Source organism: Plectrocnemia conspersa, unplaced genomic scaffold, assembly GCF_051122295.1.
Source record: "Plectrocnemia conspersa isolate PC_06_02 unplaced genomic scaffold, ASM5112229v1 ptg000014l, whole genome shotgun sequence".
Lineage (NCBI taxonomy): Eukaryota > Metazoa > Arthropoda > Insecta > Trichoptera > Polycentropodidae > Plectrocnemia > Plectrocnemia conspersa.
In genome coordinates this window covers 25,416,955-25,422,463 of record NW_028277178.1, presented here as the reverse complement: position 1 = coordinate 25,422,463, position 5,509 = coordinate 25,416,955, and the positions used below count along the sequence as shown (strand labels likewise).

Genomic DNA, 5,509 nt, shown 5'->3' with positions numbered 1-5,509 from the left:
AAAATCCATAGTTAAAAAAATGACATGCGTGAATGGCTTACAACTAAAGTTCCTTTAAAGTCTTAATAAATGTATTGTTTATATTGTATCTTTTGTCGTAAGAAAGTTTTACTTCACGTTCCGAACGCCTTTGGCAAATGTCCCTTTGCCAATGCCTTCCTACGGCCCTGGTGCTGACTAATATCCATTATATTACATATTTAAAAATGTGGATTGATTAGCTTACATATTAAATTTACAACAGTTTTATAAAAAGTTTCACGTTTTTATTTAATTTGATATATATCGAAAAATACGAAATTTAAGTACCTCTTATGTACCTCCCACGTATATAAAATGGTGTCTGTAAAGTATTGTAATTTAGGGGTTGCCAATTTATTGGCTTTCCTTCAATCGCATCGTACATTTTCAACGAATCAACGCACGAATACGAGGTATGAAAATTCGCGAGCGCTTAATCGCGCGCCGAGGTTCATCGCGATGAATGGCGGTCATTTTCCTGGCGGCGCGAAAATGATTTAATTTTCCGAAAGTTATCTGTTGCACGTCCCTCCCCGCTCCCCTGCCTCACCCCCTCGCCACGGGCGCCCCTCTTTTGCTCGCGAGGGGCGCCGACAGTCAGTCGCTCGGCCGCGGCCCGCGCCGCTTCACGTCTGTCGGCGTCGCGACGCCAGCGCGCGATGTGACCCGAGACATGGTGATCACTGTGCGGAGTCGCCCCACCGTCATGAACTCCTTCTGCTGCGTCACCCTGCTGCTCTTCACGGCGGTGTTCAGCGAGGACACCCCCTGCGAGCGACGCGGAGAATCTCTATCCTGCAAGCTGAGGACCATAGGCAACGCCAAGAAGCTCTTGGTAGATCTTCCGACTACGACGGCTCTATCCGTATCGACCTTGACGCTACTATGCAGCGACGTATTATTCTTCGAGAGCACTCTGGAGCCATCCACCGATTTCCTAGCCAAACTGGAACGGCTGGCAGACTTACACATAGACTACTGCAAAATCAGGCGAATTCCATCGTCAGTATTCTCGCACTTCCGCGAGCTCAAAAATCTCGCCTTAAGAACGCACAACAACGACTGGTCTGCCATGATGCTGGAACTAGATTTAGAGAGCTTCTCAGGTTTGAACGAACTCAAGCGCCTAGATCTATCAGACAACAACATTTGGAACATACCTCCGGGCGTATTCTGCCCGTTGAGCAGCCTAAAAACTTTAAACTTAACAAGAAATCGCATACAAGATTTAACTCAACTAGGCACCAAATTGTGCAACTTAGCCGTGGAAGTGTTAGACATGTCGAAAAACGATATAATAACAGTGACAGACGACGTCTTCTCCGGGATGCGATCACTCACGCATCTCCATCTCCAAAACAACGCAGTGTCGTCCATGAGCGATAAATCACTATTCGGACTGCAGACATTGCAAGTTTTAAACTTATCGAGCAACTTCATAGTGTCGTTACCGCCGGACTTATTCCAATCGACGCGCGATATTAAACAAATACACGTGAAAAACAATTCATTGAGTGTTTTACCTCCAGGATTGTTCGATAGACTGGAGCATTTGTTAGTTTTAGATTTAAGTTACAACGAACTCACGAGTAGAGGCGTAAATCGCGATACGTTCTCGGGTTTAGTGCGTATTGTAGTGTTAAATCTATCGCATAATTTATTGTCAAAAATTGACGCAGCTATTTTTAGAGATCTATATAGCATGCAAATATTGAGTTTGGATCATAATAAAATCGAATCAGTGGCTGAGAATGCGTTTTCTGAGCTTAAAAACTTACATGCGCTTACTTTATCGCATAATTTGGTCAAAGTGATCGAGGCGTATCATTTCTCTGGTTTGTATGTGCTCAATCAGCTGTTTTTAGATCATAATAGAATAGAGTTCGTACATAAGAGATCGTTTGAAAATGTATCTAATTTGCAGGATTTGGGTATTAGTGGCAATCGTTTGAGGGCCGTTCCGGAGGCTATGAAAAATTTGAGACTGTTGAAATCGCTAGATTTAGGCAAGAACAATATAAGTGTGATTAATAATTCTTCGTTCGAGGGTCTCGATCAGCTGTACGGGTTAAGGTTGGTCGATAATCAGATCGGAAGCGTGACGCTAGAGAGCTTTATAAATTTACCCTCGCTGCAAGTGTTGAATTTGGCGTCGAACAAAATTAAAAAAATCGAAAGGGGAGCTTTCAACCCGAACGCTAATCTAAAAGCGGTGCGACTGGACGGAAACGAATTGAGCGACATAACCGGTATTTTCGGCGATCTCAAATCTTTAGGATGGTTAAACATTTCCGATAATAAAATCGTGCGTTTCGATTACTACGATCTACCGAATAATCTAGAGTGGCTGGATATACACAATAACGAACTGAGAAAATTACCGCAGTACGCGAGTATAGACAGCAGAGTGAATCTCAAAATGTTGGATGCTAGTTATAATTTTTTGAAAGAGATCAACGGAAGAGTCATACCGATCACTATTGAAGTGCTGTTTTTGAACAATAATAATATAAGTCACGTAGAATCGGCTACTTTCGTAGATAAAGTCAATCTGCAGAAAGTTGTGCTGTATGGGAATAACATAGGTAGTTTGGATATAGGCGCTTTGGCTTTGAATCCAGTGGCTGATGGAGCAGAAGTGGCGCAATTTTACATAAGCGGAAATCCTTACAAATGTGACTGCACCATGGAGTGGCTTCAGCGGATCAACCAACTGGTCCACACTAGGCAGCATCCGCGCGTGATGGATCTAGAAACGGTGACGTGTTCTTTGACTCATTCTAGAGGAAGCACTACTAAATCTGTCTTAGAGTTGAAACCGTCGCAATTTTTATGTCCTTATGAAAGCCATTGTTTCGCGCTGTGTCATTGTTGCGACTTCGACGCTTGCGATTGCGAAATGACGTGTCCTTCGAATTGCTCTTGTTATCACGATCTCACGTGGACCGCTAATGTTGTCGATTGTTCGAACGCGGGCTATGAACAAGTACCTGCTAAAATCCCGATGGACGCGACTGAGATATATTTGGACGGAAATAATCTGAAAGAGCTCGGGAGTCACGTTTTTATTGGAAAGAAAAAACTTCAAGTGTTATATTTGAACAACAGTAATTTGCACAACGTACACAACCGCACGTTCAAGGGGGTCGAGTCTTTGAAGGTGCTGCATTTGGAAAATAATAAGATTCAAGAGCTGCGCGGCGACGAATTCGACCAGCTGCACAATCTCAACGAGTTGTATCTGGACCACAATGGCATATCTCACGTCGGCAACGACACGTTCAAGGCGATGAAAAACTTGGAAGTTTTGCGGCTGGACGAGAACAAAATCGTCAATTTCTCTCCTTGGCAGCTGTTAGCTTCGTCATCGGGGAGTTTGGCGCACGTCTCTTTGGAGGGCAACAAATGGTCGTGCGATTGTCTAAACATTGTCAAACTCGAATCTTGGCTCAGGAGCAACCCGGGCGATCCGGAAAAGATGTTCTGTTCGCATCCTGACAAAAGCAGGGACAAAGAGACCATCGCTTCCGTTCTGAGCCGCTGCAGCAACTACATGGACAATAGATTAGCTACGTCAGTGGAACAGAGGGAAGTTTTCTTCGCACCGGCTTTCATCGGACAGAATTACATATCGATTTTCGCCGGCACTCTTATTGCGGTAATATTGGTGTGCATGTTTGGCGCATTGATTTTCGCATTCAGGCAGGACGTCAGGCTTTGGGCGCATTCCAAATACGGGGTCAGGCTGTTCAAAGACAATACGACGACCAACATCGCCGAACTGGACACCGATAGATTATACGACGCCTATATAATTTACAGCATCAAAGACGAGGATTTCGTGTCGAAGGTCGTATGTTCAGAATTAGAAAAAACTGGATATTCAATATGCTTGCATTATAGAGACATACATATGATGACGGGTAACTCTTATCTATCGGATAGCATCGCCGGAACGACAGAAGCGTCTAAAAGAATCGTCGTAATTTTGACCGTTAATTTCTTGACTTTAGAATGGATGAATCACGATTTGAGAAGCTCCGTTTTATCGACACTGAAGAGTCTGAGATTGGCGTCGAAGAATAATAAGATCATATTTATATTGACGACGGACGTCAGCGCCATAAATTTGGATCCGGAGTTGCAAGTGTATTTGAGGTCGCACGGAGCTTTCTATTGGGGCGAGAAAAGGTTTTGGGAGAAACTGAGGTTTGCGATGCCGGATGTTTTGCAGGACAACAAATCTTTGAAAGTTCAGTCGAGTCAGACGATGAAAAGTTTACCGTCGGACCCGGGGAAGAGTCCGAATTTGCGCTACACCGCCGCTCCCGAAAACTGTCACAGATACCATCAAACGATGCCTCTTCCGGGTCTAGGTCAGCAGAAACCCGGATGCGGGGATCCAGAGACTTCGTGCTCATACAAGACGAGAGATTTGAACCATTCATACAACAACGGAACGAAAACTCGAATGGGGAGTCAGAGGGGTCGAACTTATTTCGTTTAGGGGTCGCCGACGGCCCCCGAACACGGCTGTGAACTAGTGTTGTAAAGACCAATGCCTTTTTGTAATTAGCGTTTAATCGCGGGTCAAAAATATGAGCTTTTTATCCTCATCGTAAATTTTATTTTGCTCATTCACAATTTATAATATAAAATGGCGGGAAACAATTTAAGGATTAACAAAAAAAAATATAAATCGTTCGCGTATTTTCGTTCCTATCGTATGAAGAATAAAAAAAAACATTAACGTACGTATTTCATAAGAGAATAATTGCGACTGATCAATTGTAAATATTAATTAGTATAATTTATTTTTTTATGCACACAGATTATATTATATATTGTATGTGTAAACGAGGAACGATTTAATTTAACTAATGTGTATAACCTAACGTTAAGTAAGTTAAACGGAGCATTTGATGCTTGACTCGCAAAAATCGTGCAAACTCTTACCAAAGCGATGTACATTTTTTTAATTTAATATTTATGCACCTCAAACGCAAACTCAGCCTGATTTTATTTTTACATGTTTATATTCCTTTAAAATATATTTAAATCAGGAATACTTATTTTTTAAATAAATCAATCATAACTATATTTTAATAAATTTTAACATTTGATTGTATTTATTTAAAGCATAAAAATATTTGCTTGTTATAATTACAATGTATTTCATTTCAGTATTATTTATAATCTGGAGCAATTGTATTTTTTTATTTAGCTTTGTTTCTTTAATCATTACTGCAATTTAATTATTCAGATAGGAATTTTTACTGTTAAACAAGACGAATATGTAATCAAATGTAAAATATATAGTCAGCGCGTTAATTATTTATTCCCCATAACTTGTATGTAAATATTAAAAATATGTAATATGTAAATAGAGTCGAACGTATATGGTAATCGATTTTATTTTTTAATTATTTATTATATCATTGTATAAACATGCGTTTTGTATTAAAAAATGTATAATATATACAAATAT

At 40.8% G+C, this 5,509-nt stretch overlaps 1 pseudogene across 1 annotated transcript; it reads left to right on the top strand.

Annotated features, from left to right (window-relative positions):
* The first annotated feature begins 626 nt into the window (after positions 1-626).
* On the top strand, positions 627-5,136 carry LOC148226601 (toll-like receptor Tollo pseudogene; annotated as a pseudogene). The gene has a single exon (XR_015812345.1). The product of XR_015812345.1 is annotated as a toll-like receptor Tollo pseudogene (transcript).
* The last annotated feature ends 373 nt before the right edge of the window (positions 5,137-5,509 follow it).